Source organism: Oenanthe melanoleuca, chromosome 1, assembly GCF_029582105.1.
Source record: "Oenanthe melanoleuca isolate GR-GAL-2019-014 chromosome 1, OMel1.0, whole genome shotgun sequence".
NCBI lineage: Eukaryota > Metazoa > Chordata > Aves > Passeriformes > Muscicapidae > Oenanthe > Oenanthe melanoleuca.
This window is the reverse complement of record NC_079333.1, coordinates 50,790,626-50,815,575: the sequence shown is the minus strand read 5'-3', so window position 1 is coordinate 50,815,575 and position 24,950 is coordinate 50,790,626.

The following is a 24,950-nucleotide window of genomic DNA, read 5'->3' as shown; positions in this document are numbered from 1 at the left end:
TGTTGTATAATGGAAGGAAACCATCTGCTTTCCATGTCCATAGTGGGGAAATAGGTTTGGTTGAAAGAGCAGCAAGCAAAGTCAGGCTTGGATCAGTGCTGGGGAGAGTGAAATGCTGCAGGAAATTGTGCACAGAAGATGAATCCCCAGCTTCTAGTGTAGGTTGGACCCTCAGAAGTATGCAGGTAGGGGTGAGCTTGCTTTGGAGAAACTTAATGACTGGCTTAATGATTCTGTGTGAGAAAAACAGCTGATGTGACACTGAGTGTAGGGTTTTATAGGTGTAGAAAGTGAACAGAATCTGGACAAGAGTGGAGGACCAGAACCTAGGGAGCCCATTCACATGCTCACATACAAGAAGAACCCCTTGAAAGTATATGAGGATATCCCCCTAGCTACTCAAAGCCTTTTTCTACATGTCATCCTTGTACTCAGATCAAGTTTTAGGAACATTGCTGTGGTTTCTTTGAGAAAGGCATGTTACAAAACACTGTGTGTATATACTGACCTGAACTTCCTTAAGGTATGGATTCTACAGACTCAGTGTTTCAGCATAGTCACATCTTCTGAATCAAGGCCAGAAATAAGCCAGATGAAGATCCGGTGTGGGTAAATTTTTTACCTTGTTTATGTAAGATTTGGCATGGTTGTCAGTAAAGTCCATCTCTTTGTGAGAGCAGAATTTGTCTATTGGAAAGCAGACATGGAAAGTTTTAGAAGCAGTCATATGAGCTTCAGAGTGAATGAAGTATGTGAGTAAATGATGCTGTGCTGTGTTTTATTAGTTGGGAACAGCCAGTGGGAACAGCCCCACTGTTACAGGAGTTGCTGGAGACAGTCTTCATAACCATGTCAGAATTTCCTCACCTGTCTCAAGTGTTTTACACTGATGTGGAGAAATGTGAAAAAGGAAAAAAAAACCAGCCAGACTCATCAATTTCCAAGAGGAACAGTGGGGAAATAAATACCAGTATTAAAAAGCTCTGTTGGCTTTTTCTCTGATAATTTTTGCGACCCCCACACTGTGACGTGGATTCAAAATTTGGCAGTATGATGGTCTTGCATCAGGGATGTATCTTGGTATCTGTGTGGAAATCTGCCAGTGCTTGCAAAACTCTCATCCATTTATAAATGACTGGTTTTGTGACTTACATGCATGAAAGCTTTTCTCCTTCCTGCAAGGCAGGGGCAACTGAGAGAACAGGGATTTTTCCCCCAGCCTGACAACTGCCTCCCCTGTCACATCTGTGTCTGAACATGGACATTGGGACTGGACTCCTCTTACAGTCTCAATGCTCTTGCAAAAGGGGAACAACAACAAGCTTTGGATTTGCTGAGTGAGAGGTCTGATTGGGAAACTTGGGCTGGGTAGGCTGGTGGGGAGGATTGAAGAGGAAAGGGACTATTTAGGAGGAATCACTGTATGACTAAAAGGATGATGAGGCTGTTGGGGGGTCTGAGGTTGGAAAAAACATCATAGAAAGAGGTTTGGGAGCTAGAAGGGAAAGTAAATGTGAGTTGTGCTTCTCATTGCTTGAGGAGAATGTGCTTACTCCCATTCTCTTGCTCTTATGCAAAAAAATAAATTAAATATAAATAAATGCATTCCCTGAATATGTGCATAGGAAATAAACTAGAGATGGAATTAGTCTCACACAACTATATGCCTTCACCTGAACTAGACACCTTTGGTCCCTTAATAGGCAATGGAGAGCAATTGGCACTTGTTGAGACTGACTCACCTGATTTACTTGAGACACCTTGTTGAAGGTGAGGTGAATCTCACCTTAGAAAAGCTTGTTTCTCTGCACTGTATGCCAAGAGCATCCCTCGGGTGACAATGTCATCTGGAAAAGTCCCCTCTGTAGCGATTCACAGCTGAGTGACATGAATTCCATCCCTCACTCAGGAATGCTGCCAAAGACATGGCAAAATGTTGCCTGGGCACTGTGCTGGGTGGGGTAAAACACAGCAGACATGACAGCCTGGCTTTGCAGCAGCCTGTTCCCATGTCTGGCTGAAGGATGCCATTCAGGGAGGAGCATGCTCCACTCAGGCTGAATGGAGAGCTCCCTGAGAGCTCCTGAGCTCCAGCAGTGCAGGTCCCTCTCTGCAAGAGTTCAGAGCAGGATTCAAATTCAATCAATTGACTTCATATCTAATTCAGTAGAATGATTCTACCAAGTCAAGAGCATTCAGAAGAACAAAATTTAGCTACCTTAGTTCAATTGGCTTACAAATAATTTTCCTAATTAAAAACTCTATAAATTACTATAGCTGGGAATGGTGCTTGCTTTTTCTGCCTCTGTATGCATAATGGGGGAAAGGGAAACGGAGGCCAGTGTGCAGTCTTGCACTCCTTGTTATTCTTATATTTGCTTGATATTTTCCATTAATTCCTGTGTTTAATGTTTCAGCGCCTTTGTTTTCCTTTCCTCTCTTTTGGGAAGGCTAATGGTGCCGACTATGTTATTATTAGGTTTGGCATAAGTTGATCAATTTTTTTCTTCTTTGCCTCTGTGTGATTGGGATTTGGTTTTTCCTGCCTCTGCATTGTAATGCTATATTTGTTTTTACAGTCAGTACCTTGCTGTGCAGTTGCTTGAAGGAGAAGGAGAGCAGGCACGTTCCTTGGCCCTGGTTTTGTCAGGCTCTTTTGGTTCCCTTCTGTTTTAGTAACCTGGCTTGCCTCTGTCTTTTGACCTTTTCCTGCTCCTCCTCCTCCTCCTTCTCCTTCTCCTCGTTGTCCTCGTCTTCCTCCTCCTCCTTCTTCTCTTCCTCTGCTGTTGGACAGACATGAACTAGTCCCGTCTCTAGGACTGTGTTGGTGCTAGGATTTCAGATTGGATTGGGTTGACTGAGAATAATGAGGGAAATGTTTGTATGGGAAATGCCAACAACAGACACCACAACCTCCCAAAGCAGTTTGTAAGTACTGAAAACAGGTTTGGTGCTGGGGAGATAAAAACCTGGGAAATTTTGTCATTATTCACTTCAGCTGAGATGATTATGGGCAACTGCAGCCAGTTAGAAGCTGCATTCCAAGGGTTAAACAAATGAATGTGCCCAGTTCAGCTCTGGGTGTTGCAGTTTTGGTTTTGTGCAGCTTGAGGGAAGGGCTCTGCCTGCATCCCCCACAGCCGCCGGGAAGCAGGACCACCCCAGCTCCACCCAAACCCAACTTTTTCAACTCCACATTCATTTCACACTAGAGAACAACATGTTCCCTCCACCAGCCCAGCCCCTGGGTCTTTGTTCAGACTCCACTGATGGTGGTATGAGTCTCTTTGCATAGAGAGTGGGTGATGGAACCTTCTACTTGCAAACCTCTGGATCTGTGGATCGGTGCCAGCCTCCTCCATAAATCACGTCTCTCCTCCTCCCCACCCCCAGAAAAGCAGCCTCCCTTCAGACTGCCTGAGTGCTACTGGGGGCTGAGCCTGCCCTGAGCATCCAAACAACTTGCATCAGTGCTGGTACAACCCCTCTTGCCATCAGGAAAAGGGGGACTGCCAAGGTCGTCTTCCTCTAGGCACTCTGAGGGTTGTGCTGTCTAAGAAGCAAGATGGAGGGGGAAGAAATTGTTGTCACCAGAGCAAAACTTCCTGGATTTGCAAATCCATCTACCTACTTGGATGACCCTAATCACCATAACATCTGTATAATTAAATCCTTTTTCTGACTTATCTTTTTCTCAACCCACCTCGAACTCCTTGCCGTGCTTGATTTCTCTTCTTTGCCTATCAGTTATCATTTGGCTGTATAAAGTATCTGGCAATCCAGTTTTTAGAAGGTGAGGTGTTTATTGTCCCCTGAAGGGAGGGAGCTCTGGGAGGCAGGATGGCAGCCAGCTCTTTCCTGGCAGTCATGGGAATGCCGATGTGGAGCTGCCAGTCGGTGGGTGGGCGTAGCGCAGCTGCCTCCTTAGGCTGGGTCCAGCCTGTTTGCAAATCTGGGTGAGGGGAGGAAGCTCAGGGTGACCAATTCTCCTTCTGTGCTGCAGTTAAGTCCCATCTCTCCCTCTAACTCCTTTCTGATAACAAGCTGGCATCTGTGCTTTGGTGTATCAGACAGTTACAAAGCCAAAGCGAACAACGATTTTCAGGAAAAGTTCTTTCCATGGTGCACGTGAGTGGCACAGATTTTTCTCCCATTTGTCCCAAGCTGTATGTGTCAGATGTGATTTCCATATGGCATCTACATCTCTGGTACGCCCACACTGGATGTATGCATTGGTATACCAGTGTCTGTGCTGAGCCACGGATAAACGCGTCGCATTCCTCACCCAACTGGAAACTGTGGGTATGGTGTGTGTGTGGAGATGAAGCCTGAGGAATATAAAAACAGGCATATGGCATTTTTTAACTTATTGCACAGATAAAAAAGAGAAATAAATATAAGGCAGCATTCTAAAATGGCATCAACCGTTGAAGTAAACTTACTACTGAGAGGAACCAAAGCAGAGGCTGCTGCATAAGCCTACAGCTCCAAGATCAGCACCTTGCCCCTGTAGATTTTGGTGCTCCATGCATGACAAGATTTCAGACTGTGTCCCCTCAAATGAAGGCTTTGGGGCATGCAGCTCTTTCTGCCACATTGGCATGGCTTGGACACCCCACAATGTTCCTTCCCAAGCATGTGAACACCTCTGGTTTGGTTTATGGAGCCGAGGTTGTAGTTGGTTGAGTACAAGACTGGCACTTTTGCCCAAGGCAAGAAGTGGCTGTGCACATGCTGTGGACCTGATTAAGTTGCCTAAACCCAAACACGTAGTGCCATCTGAGGCATCCTTGGGTGCTTGCTATGGCCTCTGGCTGTTGCTTCAGTAGGGTATGGCTGTCACTGTGCCAGTGCCTCAGATGCTGTTGGTACCTGGCAATGGCTTCTTCACCTCTACTTAGGCAAATGAATCAAGCTCTCAGCCTTGAAACAGCAAGCTGTGCTAGTGGAGAGGCTAATGCTCATCAGATAAATGGTCCAGTGAAGTGAGGGTCCACAAGTGTTTTATACTGAAGACCTTCAGTGCAAAGAATGTTTTTAGCAACCTGTTCAGCTGGAACGTGTCCCTGCCCACGGCAGGGTGTTGGAATTAAATTATCTTTATGGTCCTTTATAACCCAAAACCATTCTATGATTCTATGAAAGAAGAAGACAGAAGAACCCATGGAAAAGGTAGGATGGGTTCCTCACATGGCATATGGCATATGAGTTTTTCTATTTACACATGAAATTCTGGTGCTGGTAGTCACAGCATAGCAGAGCTACTATCCCTGCATGGAGATACCTCCTTTCTTGGAAATACTTTCATTACATGTCCTAGTAAGATGCCCCTAGGTATGGTCTTGGATCAAGAAGATTGAAATGTAGGGAAACCTCTTTCTCCTCCAGCAAGGAAGGACCCAGAGAGACTTCTTACAGATAATGAAGTGGAAGCAGCCTGAGAAAGGGCAGGGGAATTCCAGGGCAAGAACATCCGTATGTGGTTCATGGGAGTCCTGGTTTGCCAAGGCAGTGGCTACACACGAGGCTGCACTGCTTGCACAGCACTGGGGCACCTGCAGAAGAGTGCCACCAGCAGCAGGCAGCAGCAGGTCCAGGAGGCCTTGTTGAGTGGTCACACAATGAATGACACAGTCAGGGAGACGTTCTGAGCAGTGCAACAGCAACACTCACAAGAACAGCCCAGAATGAGGCGCAGCTGCTGCTGTGCAGAGCCAGCCTGAAGAACAGCTGTATATTTTTGGGAAGTAAACCTCGATCTTTGGGAGACTCCCATCTTTTTGAAAGGAGGATCTTCAGCCTGGATCTTCCCCTTGAAGGGAGACAATGGCCTTTTCTGAGCTCTTTCTTCTTCTAGTTGCCCAAAGACCTTATGCTGTCTTATGCTGCTATAGAGAGTACTTGGGCCAGCCTAGGCTTACTGGCTCAGGGCTACCACAGGGAGAACTGCTTGAACAAAGGCCTTTTATCCTAGGAAATATTAAATTCATTTGGTCCCTTTGGGACAAGTGAAGCTGTTGGTATTTGTTCAATGGATTTGAAATAGCAAAGGGAAACCTCTTCTCCTTTTGCCCTGGAGTTGTTTTTCCAGGCAGAGAGTTTGAGGTTCAGATATGGGATGCCTATGTGAGGAAATAGGCAACTCATGTAATAAAGCATTGGTCTGTGTTATGATAAATGCAAAAAGATTAGGAAGAAAGAGCAAATAGACTCTGGCACCTGTCTTTATTTATTTTGAACTGCCTTGGGGGGAAAAAGAAAGACAATAAGAGACAAGTGGTCTGGCTGTCTTGGGGAAAACGGGGCAAGGTGCCAAAACTTGCATGCTTTCCACCATCTGAGTAGGGAAGAAAGCTCCCAGAAACTTGCTGCCCAGGGCACACTTGTCCTCATTTGTGTTGGAAGTTGGAGACAAAAGAAGTGTGTGAGAGAGGAAAGATGCACAGGTGAAAGAGGCTGAGATCTGATGTCAGAGAGACCCATGGGCCAAGGTGCACTGTCCCTGCCTGGCTGTGAGAGTAGAGTTGAGCAGGCTAGCTCACCATACAGTAGCTGCCAATGCTGCCAGTGTACTTGTTTGCCTCCCCAGATGGTTCCTATGCTATTCAGACTGCCAGCATCCCTGCTTCAGCTGGCTCAGTGCTGTGGCCTGAGAGGAGAAAACTTTAGTGGCAGCGTGGTCACGCAGAGCAGATCAGTGCTCGTGGGTGTGACCACACATCACTGCAAAGCAGGCCAAAGAGGGAAGCACACCCGAAATAAAGGCTGTGTGGAAAGGCTGCAGTGAGGCAAGGACTTGGGGACTCGGGGTTCCTGTCCCTTGCTGGGAGCAGTGCAGTGCCTGAGGCTGGGCACAGCCCCGCTGCCATCGGGGCTGCAGCCACAGGGTGTGTTGGGGGCTGTTTGGAGCAGCTCTGGTACAACAGGGTGCTGCTTTCTGGTCAGGGACTGGGGAGGGCTCCCAGTGCATCTACAACCACAATACGCAATTGTTAACCACAAGAGTTTTCCTTGGTTAATGCAATCAACAGTAATGCACTGAAACTTCAAATACAAAGTGCTGAAATGTTAACTAATTGTTGTTACTCTGTAAAACAGCACGGCTTCAAATGCACTGATGAGTACATGGGCCCATATGGGCCTCTTTATTGGTTAAATGTCTAATTGGTTTTCTCTTTTTGTGGTATGTGAATTGTTTCATTGCAAGCAGCTGAAAGATTTGAAAATCACAAAGAAATCTCGAGGCTCAGATGCAAACCCACTCAACAGTGCCATAACAAGTTGCTACAAGCCATTAAAGGTCCATGAGTGCACTCTCAGCCTTTGACAAATACAATGTATTTTTATTATCTGACTTTAGCTCACAACGAAATAGAATTCAGACAGATGACTTTGCATGTGCCATTGGCCAGTGGTGACAATTTAACTGACAACATACTGGAGGTGACTTCAACTTGGGCCTGAACTCACAGCTGTCACTCTCTAATGTTATCTGGAAAATTCAGTGCTTCTTTTATTTTTGTGCAAACCTGCCCAAGGGAAAGACTTGCTTCTGAGTTTTGAGTTAGTAGGGATGGACTAAGAATTGTTCCTCCATGGAAGTTGCAGAATGAGTTGTAAAATTCAATGTATCCTGAAATATTTTCCTAAAGGGTCTGATATTTGCAAAAATGCACTGCCAACAACTTGGTATTGAACTCAAATACATTCACTGCAAAAACCAGAAGGGACCAACACTCGATTTGTAGTCATTTCTCAAAGAGCAAGGTTCCCAGTGAGAATTTTTCTCACACGCTGGCAATTCTGTATTTTGCTGGAGCAGGTCCAGGACAGACAAGTTAATGCCCTGTGTAGTCTGTTTTCATATTGAGCAAACCCTGCTGAGATGCAGAAAAATAGTGATTTAACCTGATAAGCTTGCAAAAGGGAGCTGACTCACTAAGTGCCATGAAAAAAGGATTCCCACACTGTGATACACCTGAAAGTCTTGAACTTGTACAAGCCCAGTTCCCCACCTTTTTCCTGGAGGGGTTGGGGAATCACCAGGTACTTCTCTGGGCCAGGGCAGAAGCTGCTACCTTTATATCACAGTACAAGTCGTTCCTTCCAGTGGTTGTGTCCATGCAGATGAATATTGCCAGTGCTGGTGCTATGTTTACAGGGCCACATGGGACAAGACATCCCAGCAAAGCTCCATTCCTGCTTTGGATGAGAGCAGAATCATGGTCATGTTATTTAATTTTAGATTTTATCAAGACTTAAAAGAGGATCAAACATGTGAAAGGATTTAGTTCAGGATAGTCCCAGTAACGATACTAGATTGCTGCTTTGAAACTAGACACAGAAAATGCTGGTCTTGCTCTCCACCAGGAAAAGAACAACACATAAAATGTTGGTTTGGAGCTTACCTGAAGCACAGTTTGAAGCTCAATAAGAAGCATTCTCTCTATCTGCCAATGCCTCTTCCAGTTCCTTTACCTGTCTGGAGCAGACCAGCTACCCCAATGACAGAGGACAGATGCACAATGTTCATGGCTGTGATCAAGGCTGGACTTTGCTTTGCAAATTATAGAATTATTCATGTTGGGAAAGACCTTTAAGATCATCAGCATTGCTGTGTCTACCAGTAAACCATAGCACTAAATGCCATATATCCACACATTTTTTGAACACTTCCAGGATGGTGATTCTGCCACTTCCTTGGGCAGCTTATTCCAATGCCTGGTCATCCTTTCAGTGAAAACATTTTTGCTTCTATCTAACCTAAATCTCCTCAAATGACCAAAATGCTCGCTGATGGTACATTGCTTCAGTAAATGGAGCATGATGGATATGGCCAGGCCCTGGAATTTTCATGTTCTTTAACTTTGGCTTCTTCTCAGAAGGGGAGCAGACACTTGTCTGGATTCCCATTGGTTGTAGCCAGGCTGTGGTCTCTTCATCAGGACCTGGAGTGCTGTAACTTGGCCTTGCCCCTTTCTCTGGAAATGTTGCTGAAGTGAAGGGCTGGTGAAGTCTCTTTGTCCACCTTGAATGGGCAGTGTCTTCTTGGCCTATGGGGGAGTTCATCTGGAGCCCTAGCACTTGGAAAGGAAGAAAAGCCAGGCTGTATGTTGGGGCATGTAATAGAAAGGTTGACCAGAGAGGGCTACCTGTTGCCAGAAGTATACAAAGAAAGTTTGGACATTACATTTTAGGCCCAAAAGCAGCTTCTTCTGACATGCTCTTTGGAGCACTCTTCCCTGTGAAATTATGGGTACAGGTAAATCACAATCCTGGACAGAATACAGCTCTTGGGTAAGCATGGAGATTTTCTGCTAGAGATGATTCTGGCTGTTTTCCTAATTACAAGTGCATCTAAGTGATTTCCCTCAGCTTCACAGCCCAGAATGAAGCTCAGTGGTTTGTTCTAGGGGAGACCAACAGTCAAATGAGAGGAAAAGTAGAAAAAACAAGAAATTTTTACTTGGAAACTGTTCTGTGATTGAAATTTCTTCCTGCAAATTTTTGCATTGAACTGTATGCCACTTGTCTTATGCTTGAATAAGCTTGTCTTGAGCTTGATTGTAATCTTCCTCTGCTTAGCCAGAACAGTGTCTAATAAACACCTGATGGGTGGATATTTAAAAAAGGTTCTTCACCCACAGGGTGACTGAAACAGGGTCCCCAGGGCAGTGGTCACAGCACCAGCCTGACAGAGTTCAAGAAGTGTTTGGACAGTGCTCTCAGGCACATGGTGTGACTCAAGGATCATGGACTCCATGATCCTTGGGGGTATTTTATAATTCAGGATATTCCACAATTGGGTGGGAAAAGGAGAAAGTAACCTCAAAGAAAGCAAAGACTGAATCTGACAGAACTGATACAAGTCAACTTGTTTCAAGATGTGGTGAGTATTTGTAAAGGAATCAGAGGCTGGGGGCAGAATTGTGGCACTCACAGAGGGACCCCCAGAGTGAAGGCAGCTGCTCTGGCTTCGTACCTGTGCTGCTGCCTCAAATACCCCCAGCCTTGTTAGCCCCAACCAAGGTAATCCACCTGTGAAAGTCAAGCATGGCCTGTCTCTGTAATGGCCTGTTGAAAGAGGGAAAAATGATTCTGTTTTGTAAGGTATGTTTCTGAGTCATCTGCTCAACAAGGTATAAGAATCTTGGTGCAATTGTGCACACATTCTTCTGGCATCTGTCATGTAAGATGCAAAGTGATTTTTTTCTCCTTGCTGTATGCTCTTATCTCTAACAAATCCACAACTCTTCCTGAATAAGATTAGGTCATTTAGGTTATCTAAGTACTTTGTGGGAAACCCAGGACACACTGCCATGTTACCCAAAACTAAACTCAGTATTTTATACTCTGCAGTCATCTCTAGCCTTGTTTTACTCACTAAATCCAAGGAGTAAGGTGTTCCCACAGTTCATACCCCTGGCAGGATCCTCAAGCAACATCTGGCTTGGATTATATTAGTGCAAGGAAAAGCAGCAAAGTTGCTAGTGTCTGAAGGGTTTGGGAGATCCCTCAGGGTTGTCCTCTCTGGAGCAGACAGGAGCAACACTTTTGCCATTCTCCAACACAGCAAATTTACCTCCTGATGATAGATATTAATTAGGAGTCAAACCCAGTCTAAAGTCATTTGGGACAATGACTAAACTGCTGCACAACAGTCAAATGAGACCTGAAAGTGGGTGAGCAAGGCCAGAAACCTGTGCCCTGAGCTTTGATGCTGCCATGGCATGCCTGGCACACTGTGTTGGAGTGCAGAAGAGCCTCAGCAGCCCATGGCAATAGAATGTGACCCTCCAACAGGCACCTTTTGGCTGCAGGTCCTGATGGGACACGTCCAGAGGCTCTGCCAGCCTGCCAGGTTTGCAAGGTGTGGTGTTGGACAGAGGCCCCAGCAGTTCACTGGACGCAGTAAAAACTTCCCTTGCCTTGGGGCACTGTGGCATTAGGTGGCAAAGGATGGTGGGTGCTGTAAAAAGATTTTCATGCAACTGCCTTTGTCTCTGTGACAAGCAGAAACTGCTGGATGGAAAGCATTTTGTTTCTAATCTGTTTTGAGTATATTATAATATACACATACGTGAGGCTTAAAGTTCTGCTTTCTTCAGGATATTGGAACACCTGTTTAAAAATGCACAAGAAGGGGGAAATACCTGTTTCAATGTTGATACTGAAAATGTACACGGAATTTAATTATCTAGAAACAAGAAAGGTTCTGAGAGGTTTAAACACCACCATTTGGATTAATTTGCTGATCTCTTGCCAAATGGACTGAAGAAAACTGGAACGGGATAAAATGGGAACTTGACCAGTTGCCTGTGCTTGTAGACAGAACTGCAGATCCCTTCAAGAGAGAGATGTCTGTCCTGTAGGAACTGCCTGTTTTGAACTAATACAATAGGGCATTGTCTCATGCTGATGAAGTGAAGAAGTGGGTGGAGGTTATACATAAAGAGGCTGCATCAGTAACCAGTCAGCTGACTGCATATTCTTCATTTCAGTCTCCTGTTGGTGCCTCTAGTCAAGCTCAGCCCTGGCTTGTCTGTGTCACTGTGTGCACAGAGCACTGATGTTCAGCTAAAGTGTCAAAATACTGTTGAGGAAACCCAGACACTCTAGGGGACCAAAGTGTCTCCTGAAAGGTTCCTAAGCCACTGCTGGCTTCTGACTGTTTTCACCAGTGAGCATCATTGAAGTCACTGGCCTGAAGAAACTCACAAGCTTTCAAATAAGGGAAAGTCCTTTCCCCCAAGAGGGTTTCCTTTTGACATCATGCTTCTGTGCAGGAAAATCTCTCCATCAATTAACAAATTATTTGATTTTGGGATGCCTGTGGACCATAATCCATCCCTAGCTGATATTTCCAGGAGGTTTGTTTCCATTTTCTGTACCATGGGTTTCTCAAGAGAGAACAGATGATCAATGCCCCACTCTTCCTTCATGCTCTTCATGTGCTAGCTTGTGTGTTTCAGGCCATTCTGTGGGTGGGAAAGGCAATGTTTTGGAAATGCAGCTTAATTATAAGCAGCTGATGACAACTGGACTCCAGAGCTGTTTTCTTAGTTGCTTAAGGCTCTGACTTTGAAGGTGGGTGGGTTAGTGTCTGTTTCTGTCCTGAGTCGTTTTTATGTCACAGCAAGCTCACTCCAGGGTATGTCTTCACCAGGCAAAGTAGTGACCATGTTGAAAACAGCACACAGCTGTTCCTGATGATCTCTCTCAGGCACCTACCCCTTATCTCTGCAGGTAGCACAGAGGGGGAGCAGCCTTAGCATCTATGTCCTAGAAGATGTGTGATATGTAGGTACCTGCTTTATCTTTCTGTCTTCAAAGACTGATGAAGCCATGTGCTCTTTTCTTCTCATAAAAATGCCCTAGAAGGGTGCAGCATAGGGAGAAGACAAAGCACTGGAGAGCAAAATGTGGATTTTGGTGCATCTGCTCAGTCAGCATGAATGTATTAGCCTATGCTGGAAGAGCACAAGAGCTTTCCACAGACTTAGGGCTGCTACAGAGGGACAGTGACCAGTGGCACAGGGCTGCACTGGAGCTGGTGGATCATCTCCCTGTCAGCTTTCAGGGAAGGACACTATGAGCAGAACAAGGAGAATGGTGCAGCTATGCAGCAATACCCACCTTATGTGCTAAGGGAGGTGAGGGAGGGTGGGAAGGGATCCCAGCCTGTGTAGTGCTGGTATGGCTGCACTGGCCAATTTCTGACAGTGGGCAGGTCCTTGGTGCCAAGCAAGGAAAGCCTACAGCTTTATAAACCAGAAAAGGTGTTAGAATGACATTTGGTGTGAGGACCCCTTCCAACTCAGCTTATTCTGTGATTCTGTGTGCTCTGGGTTTTCTGGAATGAAACTCGATGGAATTGACTATCCATTATAACCACTTATACCAGTGATGTTTGCTGTAGAAAAAAGGGAAAACTTAGCAGTAAAACCCCCTTTCATTTTTTTTTTAACAGAGGTAATTTGCTTTTCTGGGAAATCTTGGTGATCTGTATTGAAAAAAAAAAACAAGAGCAAATTTTGCAAGACATCCCAAAAGAACACCAATCCCCTTTCTGACACACCATGTGGTCAGTGACTGCAACATATTTCATATTTTACACAAAACCTATCAGAAAAATTCTCAGAATCTGTTTAAAAATAGCATTTTTCCACTTTTTTTTTTTTTTTAATGTGCCTTACTCTCTAAGGCTGAAATAATTTTCCCCCTCAGGCTAGCTGTCTCAGTCTGGCAGGGAATAATAGTTTATGGCCAGTAAAAATGTTAGTTCAAAATATCCATCAAAACTTTACATGTATATAATAAGATTGTGGTTTTACAGTCACTAGATCTGTTACCTGGAAAAGTGTCTTCCATTCTTAAAGGCATTACTTGTTGGTGAGAGGTTGCTTCTGGTTAAAATAGACTAGTAATGAATTTAAAGAATGTCCATTGTGTTTTGGGAATTTCTAGAAGGGAAATGGGCTGCAAAGTAAAGAATTTGCATCTTTCACTGATGTCTGATCTCAGTTCTGAGTAAGTTCTAATTCTAAGTAAGTGCCAATTTGCAGCTTGTGCATAGTGGATTACTGGATATTCTGTATTGCCTGACTTCTGTGGCACTGTGAGACACTGAAATGTGAAAAATAAAATCTTGTCAGGTAGTTATTTTGCTCTGTATTTGTATAGGTGAAAATGACATGAAATTTTAGTACTAATACTGTGTAAGTAAATTACTGTAGAAAGAGCAGGTGAGGCAGTCAAAATCAAGTGGCTTACTACATGTTGCATTATTATGCAGTATCTGCCTTTTTCTTGTCTGTAATCACAAAGCATATGCTTAGAAACCAATTAATCTGCACAAATATTTGTGCTTAATTTTTATATACATATATATCAACATGTAAACATGTCTCCCTTCAACTGGGAGTTTGTATAGGTACTTATAAATGTACACCACTCATATCTACAATATTAATTAAATTATGAACTTCATAACTGGTGATATGTTTACCTATGTCATCACTATTGCTTCAGCCCAGCTTACTTGCTTTTCCATGATGCAGTGCATCATTTTAAACAAACTTACCATTCTCTACTGTTTCTGCTTTAAAAAAACTCCAAAAATATTTGGGAAGTCCCATTGAAGAGAGAAGCTCCTGGCTGAAATCAAGTTTCTGGTACATGTTGTTGAACTGGGCACTACAGTGTAGTGAGTGGTTACCAAAATTTCACATTCCAGGCATAGCAAATCTTTCCATTGATGGCAAAGAGGCTGAGTTAAAACCCAAGAGGTAAAGAGGGGAAATAGCTTCAAACTAGAACAAATTGCTGGATGACTCTATTGTCAAAAGGTCACATTCTTTCTGTAGGCAAATGTGTGCAGCTCTGCTGAGGTCAGAAGAAGGAGTATGAGGAAGAGGAAGGCACAGGGAGGAAATAATCCTTCCTGTATAACCTCTGGGAGCTGCTGCTTGACGTACATGGAGCACAGGAGAAGGAAAGCACAGGAAGGGAGCACACACAGCACTCTCAAGTGAAGAATTTTCTGAGACACTTTCAGCCTCCCACAGAAATGCCAGATGGAAGAGACCTCTTCTTCTCATCCAGTCCAGCTGCCTGATAAAACAGGACTGTCACTGGTGCTTTGTGAGCTTGGTTGTGGATTTCTTCAGTCAAGCCTTGGAGTCTGTCCAAGAAGGAGACCCCAAAACTTGTCTCAATAACCTGTTCCAGCACTGCATGTCCTGCTAGTTGATAAAGCCTTCCTACTTCAATCTCTCAATCTGTGCTTCTCATTTTTGAGCCATCTTGCTACATTCTGCCAGTACTAAAAGTAGTTTTCTCCATCATCTTGGCAGCTGTCCTTCCAGCAGGTAGATATTGGATTGTCTCTTAGCCCTGTCTTGAAAATGGCTGTTGTAGGTGAGTGCAGAAGGCAGCTGTGGGGCACTCTTAGCTGTGGCCTGTGTAATAATCATTCCTGTCAGCAGATGATTGCTGCAGCTGAACCTTTCTCAACTTGTGCTTTGTACATCAATTAAACTGGGCCCACCTACCCCATGAGTGTGAGAGCAAATGGAAGAGAATGATGGCTGACCCCAATAAAAGGGATACAGACACTGATTCCTTCCAGGAAGTCCTGTCCAAGGTGTGTCAGTTGGCGAAAAGGTAATTTGTTAACAACAGTAATCTGACTCAGCAGCATGTTCTCCAAACGAATCATCTGTGTTCCCTTTGCAATCATGAGATATGTGTATCTCCAGGGGGTGGTTCATCATCCCCTAAAGAGTGTCTAATGGAGACAGAACGAACTACCCTCTTACAGCACTCATTTCCCTCCATCATCTGCAGAAACTTTTGTTCATGCATGCTGAAAGTAGCTACTTAACTTTTAGGGTGCTGGCATTAAAGTGAACCTGATCTCTCCCAGTAGAGCTTGATGTACACCAGAGAAAATATTTACAAAGACTTGCAAACTTGCTTTGGCTTTCAGAGCACCTTTTATCTGGTTTCCTGAAACACTACTTCAGGTAATATTTTACATGAGAATATTTTACAAGTGAACGCGTTATTGTGGAGCGTGTCCTCGTGTGATCCCTGCCAAACTGCAGGTGAAAGCCTGACACTTGGTGAAGGCTGCAAACCCTGATGCTGTCCCTAAAGAATTGGTTTCAGTCCTACCCCCCTGAAGAGCTCTGGAGTTGTTATCATCCAGGTCAGGGAATGGGAAAAACATTCTATACCTCTGAAGACCAGTCTGTCTCTGCAATTTGCTTATACTGAATTCTTACATCCTTACCCACATAGAGCAGGCTGGCATTTGTTTATGGAAAATATTTGCTGGGATGTTACAGGCAACATGCCATTTTCCAAAAATCTATGTCCTTTTAGTGATTGAAATTCAGGCAAGAAGAAGAGGATAGCTTAGTTAGATAGTATGGAAATGGCTCACCTTACTCTTGTTATTGATAACCTCCATTCTGTCTGAAGTAGTTACTGGAAAAAGATGACTATTTCCTTGACTTCTAAGCCGTCTGTCCTTAATCCTCCAGCTAGTATTTTTATTAGCACATTTTATTTTAATCTATTTTAGTTTATTCTATTTAATTGCATTTCAAAGTAAGTGAGACAAAATCTGTGTCCAAAGAGATTGTTCTATAAAATGGATTATTAAACTTTAAAAATTTATTGTCTCTATCACCCGAACAATCTGGAATTTAAAGAACCTTCCATACTTAGGTTTAATTAATAAAATTTTTATGATTTCTGAATTCATGTTAGTTCTGAGACAACCTAGGAAACATGACTGTTTTCACTCCTACAATCACCATCACTGCTTATGTACTTTGCTCTAACTAGCTCACATGAATACCTACCTGGGTTTGCATTATGTTCTTATTGCAGTCATGGAAATAGCTCATGCACAGAGAGCTCAGCCTCTCAGTAAGTGACATTAAAATCATCACTATTAGAATCAGTTTGGAAAAGAGATTTCATTTCCTTTGTAGAAAAAAAAAACCCATGAAAAAAGTGTAGTCTCTTGACTTCTGAAAAAAATTTAACTGCTGTTGAAACCCCGAAAACCAAATAATAATATTCTTATTCTGAGCTGTTGAAATTTCTTTCTCATTTCTTTTTTGCAATCAACATTGCTTTCTTTTTGGGAATTATGTACACTTTCCATGTAAGATCTGATAGGCTTTGAGGTAACTCTTCTCAGATATGTTTTCTTGGACTTGTCAAGTTTTATTCCAGTGAAAAATAATGTAAAAGAAACTCTTAGTGTAGGCACTTGAAAATAAGTATTCCTATTTTATAAGAGGTGCTCATCTTGCTTCCCATTTTTCTTAAGCTGTGCACACTGCAAGCTATTTTCTAGCAAATTGAAGCTGTGTTAACTTCCTCAGCCATATATTTTTTCTGTATTCTTCTTATTCCTCTTCTTTTCCCCATTTTATCTTGCCTCTTGGCTACTTCAGATAACCAGAATAATCCTGTTCATTCAAAAGGAATAAGTTCTCAAAAGCAGTGAAAAATCTCAGGTTTATCAGTCTTCCAGTAGGAAGCCTTATAGTACATGAAGCTCCTGGATCTCCTCAGCTTCAGAGCCACCTGCCAACCATCCTGGCCATGCCATGGTTGTACTCCTTTCCAGCATCTCCAGTTCTGAGGAGGTTCATGCCCTAACAGGTCCCAGCAGCCCAGTGTCCCTTGATTTTTGAGATGAAGATTTCTTGGTGTCCTTCCTCTCTATCCCAATCCCTGCCCTGCCCTTCTCCTTTTGTTTAGTCCTGCTTCTCCTCTCAGGGGCTTCATCCATGTGGTGTGCACTGAAGGCTTGCTCTGTGGATCCATGTGCTCAGTGCTCAAACTGCCATAGCAGCAGCTGTGTAATTTTGGGATGGGAAAGCTACTGGCTGAGCATATCCCATGAACTAAGAAAAGCCCCAAACAAGTCTGAGAATTTTTCACAGAGGGCATTTTAGTCTTTAGTCTGTACTTGAGGCAGATAAAAAGACATGAGCCTCGTGTTCTTAGTTTTTGCCAGCTTCCTCTTACTACTTAGTATGCTTTAGAAGAACAAAAACCCAAAACCATCACAAAACCCCAAACACCAACAAGAGAGGTTCAGAACAGTAGCCTCACAATACTGAGGTTTTTAGTGGTAATCTCTGTAGACAGTTCCCTCCACAGCCACTCCTCCTTTCACCAAAGCTGTCGTCTCCTTTTGCCATTTTCATCTCTAAAAGCAGAAAGCAGGGAAAAAGAAAAGAAGGCAATTTAACCTGAATTATGTAATTTATCCCAGGCATCACACTGTTTTACAAATAGTTGTGTTGGCACAATCAAGAGGTCAGTGACCTGCACGGCAAAGGCAGGAGAGAAGAGAGAATTTCTTAAGCTGATTCTGCTTAAACCAAAGTATTCTGCCAAAACCAAAGTATTGTGAAACTGTCACACTGTCACATTCTGTAAACACTTTCTCCCAAACATTAACAAGTGGTGAAAATCAGTGGAGGAGGCACCTCCAGACCAGAATGCTTTTGAGGGCTTGCTGGTAGCTGCAAATCTTGTGAGAACCACCCCTAGCCTCAAACACTGGTAGTCTTTCAGTGCTGTACTCAGACAACACAGATTCTGATCCTTTCAGAGCACAGTCACAGCTCACACCAGTTCAACAGCTGCAAAACTGAAAAGTGTGAATTATATTCTTAAATACACACATGACCACCCAAGTGCATTAATCCTACTGGCTGGAACAGTGCAAATGAGGCTAACATTAGACCACAAGGGCATAAGAACTGCCAGCATATCCAATTAGGAGGATAAAAGTAACTGCCCTCCTGGATCACTAATTATTTTCAGGGCACACAGTGTGATGAAAACCCTTCTAAAAATCAATTCTGTATTACAGCAGTTTGACTTACAGGTGGTGCAGAATGGAACATTACCAAGTGCATTTGCAATTAATTATGCTTTCAAATGCACGGACTAAATTTGGCTGTGCAATTAGATAAATAATAGCTGAAGGGAAAGGTTATATTTTGAAATTACACATTAGAATTGATACATACACCTTTTGCCTTAGCTGCTGTTCCTGCGTCATGGCAGGCTCTAGTTATGGAGCCCTGTCTGTCAGATACAATGCTTGAGTAAATGCAGTTTCCACATCCATTTCAATGCACAAGTGCCATTTTCATGCACTCAGCATAAAAAAAAAAGCCCTTCCTTTAATTTATTTGCATATCTGCCTCAAATGTCAAAGGGAATATAATTTCAACAAGACAATGACCAAAGAGTAACATCAAAGAGCCTGAGTTGGCAGCCTCTGCTCTTTTCAAAGAATATTGACTCAAGCTGTGGATGTCCCTGATTTCAGTTCAGGTGTGCCAAAATGACCCCTGCATACTGAGAAGGTGGGTAAGTGTGACTGACACATTCACAAAAAATTGAAAAGTTTCTTTTTTGGGTCTCCAAATTACCCTTCAATTTATTCCGCAATTCTTGAACGTAGCCAATATGTTAAAATGTCCCACAGATGCTCAACAAATGACCTTGAAAATATAATTTGAAATTATTGGTTTAGCTCACACAGTTTGAAGCAGTCAGAGTAGTTGGGTATCCTTGGGTAAAGGGAATGCTGCAATGATGGGAGATTATATCCCTATCACTAGGCCCTTTGTTGGTGGATTCCCACAAGAACCATCCCTTTTCTTACCTTTTTTTAATACTCAGAATGTGAGCAGCTAGGTTAATTTAAATCCAGCAACAAGGGGTTGACACCAGCATTTCCTGTCATGCTAGTAACCTTGTTTCTTGGAAGGGCTCAGCCACAGGTTGGCTGAAGATGAGCTTGAGCAGACAGAAAGATTGGTGAGCAGAGGGACTATTCCTGCAGCCAAAAAGTGCTCTTGAATTCCTGCCTACTCAAAGCAGCATCAGTGGATAACTGCAGAGACACTGGAGCAGGCTGCCCAGAGAGCTGGTAGATGCTTCATCCCTGGAAACATTCTGGGTCAGGCTTCTAAGAAACCTGATCTGGTTGAAGATTGCTCATTGCAGGAGGAGTTGGTCTAGACAGCCTTTAAAGGTTGCTTGCAACACAAACTATTCCATGATTCCATGAAAAACACTCCCCATGGGCTTTGGGTGGATCCAGAATCCAGATCCTACCCTTAATAATAAACTTAATTCAGTTATCCATGTTTTCACCATGCCTTAGATGGACTGTGGCAATTCACATGGTCTGGGAATGGAGGTCTCTAGCCCTTTACAGAACAGAGTCTCTGCAGCTCTGCACAGGCTGTGCAGAGCACACTGGACATCCTCTTCACATTCTCCACCATGTCTTTGTATGGATCTTTAAACCAAACTCAAAAGCTCCTGCTGAGGCCCCAAAGAGTACTGAGATCATTAACTCCTATGGAGTGCCTACTGCCCCCTGACTCCAAGCATGAGATTTATTGTTCTTCTCTCTAGCTGCCTAACAACCAGACATCTGGAAAAAGCCAACTCTTTGTAGTTAGTGGGGAGAGGAAGAGGCATCTGCTCTCTTTGTTCCCTAAAGAAATCTGTCTCTCTCTACGGGCAGCTGAAAGATCTCAGCCGAGGTACCAAGCTTTCAGATGGATCAAGTGAGGAGAGAGGACTGAATGCCAACAGAAGTCAGTGTGAATGAGGAGCCTAAGATGGCCCTTTCTGGATGCTCTTGAAGGGTGTTTGAATTGCTGAAGTTCCTGAGTGGTCACCCTTCTCACAGATTTCACTCTGTTAGAATAATGTAATTCCTGGTCATTGAAACAAGCTTCAGCTTGTTATCTGAACATCTGGACTGAATTCCTCCAGGAATTAAGGCAAGTCATGAATCACACCTCCTTCTGCTCTGAGTGTATGGTCCAGTTTTTGCTAGATCACTTCTTTGGCCATCCCTATCATAAATACACAGAGTACACACTATACACATAAATACACAGTGTACCTATTAAAAAAAAAAACAGCTTGTAAAAGTGCCCATGCAAGAACAACCAAACAAGAGCAAGAAAGAAACCTCCAAACCCAACAAACAAAAAGTCACAGATTACCAGTGTGAGACACTCCACAGATTCCACTTGCAGAGGGGATGAAAAAGAAAACACCTCAGAACAGGTATTAGTGACACTGAAGGTCTGATGGGGAGTTATGTATGTGCAAGACAAGAGCCAGTAGAAATGGAAGAGGTACTGAAGATGGGAAGAGGCTTGACATCTTTCCAAAAAAAGTGAACTGACCTGGAATTTGCATGAATAGTTGCAGAGAATGTTTTTCTTTACTTCCAGGACTAGAAGCTGTTTCAAGTTCTTCTATTTAAATCAGGTTTGGTTTTTTCGGTTGGCATTTGTTTGTTTGTTCATTTGTTATTAAAATATTTCTTCTCTATTCTGAAGCTTAAAGGATGTCTGTCCAATTCTGTATCTGTGGAATACACTTGCAGGATGCAAGATCTGGAAATGCATGTAAAAACCTTCTGGGTGCAATGGTAGAATTTACCATTCTCTATCCAACTGCAGAGAAATCTGAGTGTTTCTGATGCTGTAATGAGCAGAAAGCTCTGGCTGTTTAACTGCCACTGAGTATTTCACTTCAAAAATGGATAGATTTGGAGCATTTCCCAGATGTCGCATTGTCACTTCTGATTGACAGGCTGGAAGAGGAAGTCACAAGAGGAAGTGAGCTCTGGAGTGGTGAGGGTGTAGTGGGTCCCTCCTGCCTGCAGGGACCAGCCAGGAATCCAGCAGGTGGCTGGGGGTCTGTGTGTGGGGTGCAGTCAGCCTGTTGATTTTGGGTGCCTGACTCCCATGCCTACTTCTTCCCATTGCCTGTATAAGGAATGGAGTCTGGCAGCCACGGAGCGTGGGGAGCCCGAATTGCCCATCAGTGTCTCTCCAGTTGTCATGGTAACACAGGCAGGCACCTCGAGGAGATGGTCTGACAGTGGTCCCCACTGACTTGCAAATACACACCACAGCCTGTGTGCAATGAGACAGCTGCACTGAACCTCTCCTGGCTGCAGTTCACGCTCCAGCACGCTGACAACTGGAAGGAGCTGTGGTTTGAAGCTGCCCTTTGCGAGCCCCAAACAGCAAATCTTTGTCTTTCCATCTGGTTTAAGGCAAACTTAAGTGTGGGGGACACATGGTGCTGCAGGAGGCAGATTCTCCACCCTCATGCCTCTGAAGCTGTGTCAGTGCTGGGAGAGAAATGAAACTGCTTTATTCATGGGACACACTCCAACATGGGGAGATACCCTCATGAAGACAGCACTGCATCCCACGCCTTCCTTTGTAAAATTACAAGATATGCTTTAAGCTCCTTATGGAATTGATCAGTTAATTAATCAGTTTATCTGCCTCTGCCCTACATTTAAATTTAAATCTTCGTGGCAATTCCATCCAAATCTCTTAAGCTGTGCTGAAAAAAATCAGCAAGCAGAAGAACCAGCACCCTGCAAATTGTTACTCATACAGAATTATCCATTTTGGTTACTGAATTATTTGTGTTATTTGGAGATGCTCTTGCACCTGCAAAGACTAGGTCCACTCTTGATTATTAGAACAATTGTGCAAGTGAAGGAATTGAGTAATCTCATAGTGATGCAAACTATGTAGTTTTCTATGAAGGCATTAGCAGAGAGTTGCATTCAGAGCATTCAAGCACTCAGAATTAATTCCAATAATGAGCTGGGATTTAAAATCAAAATACTCAGTTTCTAGCTACATTGCAAATTCATCCCAAGAATCCACTCTGTGTTACTCACCACCTTTTGCACACTTTAACAATGGTAATGGATTTTTTCAATATACTGGGGAAAAAAAAGGCAAAATAATTAAATTTCAAGAACTGCTAGCAATGTGCTTGAGCTCAGCTAGAAGCCTAACATATGGAAGCTGGTAAACCCCAAAGTTTTTGTTTTGTGCAATTGTATATTCAAGAACAGCTCTGAAATTCAGCACATAGGCTCAGGTCAAGGCAGGATTGCTGGGGTAGGTCTTGAGCTCTTTGGGGTAGCTGTTGGGGAGACTGCATGGGTCTAGAGGATGCTGCAGGCTTTGCCTTGCTGCTTGCTTTGGACCTCCCTGTCTTCTTGCCCTGTTTTAAGCCTGTACAAGAACTACAGTAATCTGACCCAAAAAGTAGTCTCTAGTTATATACATGCCTTTCAGCATAGTTTTTCAGCTATTTATTGTAAGATCATTTCCAAAGCCCTACAACACCATGCATGGATCAGGTGGATATATTCCTGTAGAATGAGATGCAGTTTGATGTCTCTCAGTTCAGGAAACGGGGATTAAAAGTGTTCAGGCTAGTCCATGTAGAACTTTATAAGCTTATGAAAGATTTTTGTCTCTTTCCTGCATACAGATACCAGTTTTGATGTTAGCAATTTGGCTTATTAATAACTGATTTACATTTCCGAGACAGAAAATTGCTATCTGCCACAAATTTGTAAGGGTTTTATATTGTGAAATTCTCTAGCACAGTGAATCCTTTGTGATTTAAACGCATGGAATTTGTGATCAAAATTTTAATATGATCACTGCAGTCTCCTGAGATGCTTAAGTACAAGAAAATGTTATTTCCTGCATCTTACAGTTCATTGTGATGGATACATTTAAATGCCATCAATGGGATTCTATCTGCTCTGAAAACTAAACAAAACAGAAAGTCCCACAAAGCAAGAAAAAAACTGAAGGATTTATGGTCTCTGCTGAAGCATAAAGACTAACCAGCTACACAATATTGTCTCAGCTCAGCTCTGACTTGTCAGAGCAGGCTCTACAGTTCACTGCAGAAGCTAAAGATAGGAGGGGTAAGAAAAAGACAGGTGTAAAGCTCCACTCTGTTCCATGGAAAAGCAAGGTTTGCTGGATATTGTCCAGCTTACTTGAATAAACTGATGAGCTGGTTTGCTGCTTATATCAGCTGTTACCTCAGAGCAGGGCTTATGGCAGTAGCTGGGGCTGATGGGGTGGTCTTGCTGCACTGCCTTCCTCACAGCCCTGCTCTCTGCACAGGGGATGGCATGGGAGCTGTCACTGGAGATGATCCCTCCTAAGGGAGGCTCTCCAGCAGCCAGACCTGAAGCCTTTGCATTGCTAAGCCATGCTAGTGCTCTGAGGACATGGGAATAAAGGCCAATTAAAGAAACTGAGTGCTATTATTCAATCTACAATGCCTTTTCTCTACCCATCCATATCTCTGTATTAGTCCTGTTGTGACTGGCTCACATTTAGCCTTTCTGGGAAACTGTTGGAGGGTTTCCTACACACATCTTATTCTTGGTGAGTACATGATGTTCAGATGAGTGCATGATGTTGGCTCCCCTTAAGCAGTGTTGTCCTGCCTGTCAGGGAGATGGTTGGACACAACATTTCGGTGCACACTCAGTGCTGTTATTGGCTGTGGCAGCACCCACCAGTCTCTTGCAGAGCTGATGTGCAAGTGCACAGACATACCTGCAAACTGAGCAAGCTCCTGCTGCCTGGCCTGTGAAGGCACAGGATTTAGCAGGGTCTGGTGACTGTCCATACAGCTGAACTATGGGCATTTTCCCTTGTCATGGGTTTGGCTGGCTCTCACAAGTGGGGTCCCCACAAATTCCAGAGTATGACTCATGGGACAGCAGAGACTGCTATGCATGAAGCCCTTGGGGAAGGATGTTTAGCTTGATAAAAGCAAAGTCTTCTCTGTCATTTGCTTTTAGAGCCACAGATAAATCGTGAGCCCTTTTCTTTACTAATAGAATCCAAGACCTTCAGGAGAGATTCAAAGCTGCATTTAGACAACTGTGATCACTGCTGAGTCCCTGCTCCTGTGTAACAGCTATAACCAGCTCAAATCTTTTGATGAAACCAGTCTTGTAGGAAATGTATTTTCCTTTTCTTTTTCCCAAGTAAAAAGTACCTGTCATGTTTCAGATGAAAATAACTCTCTCTGAAGTTCAAAGTCCCCTTTCCCCCTTTTTCAAAGTTTCTTTTTTCCTTTCCTTTCTGCAATGGCAGATGGCAATAGGATGAGGGGAGATGTAACCACAAAGGCTTTTCAGATTTTGGTTCTTGGTCAAAGCAGTGTGACCCACAGTGCAGAACTCTAACATTTTTGACTAGTTCTCTGAGAAGTGACTATTGTAGGGCCATGCTGCAGACTTGCAGAACCACCTTGAGGAAGGTCAGGAGCAACACTTCTCAGAAGGATACGGTGGGTAGGGAAGGGATTGCCTGTCCCTCTCTCATCGTGTGAACTGTGGCAGGGTGGTGCACAGGATCAGGCTAAGCTGTTCTGATTGCTGATCAGCTAAGGGGCAAATCCCAAAAACGTAATTACCACAGGCTTATGGGCATTCTACACCAAAGATGAGCCTCAGAAGTATTTTTAGACTTGAAAAAGCAGTTGGATGGAAGATAAAATATTTTTGT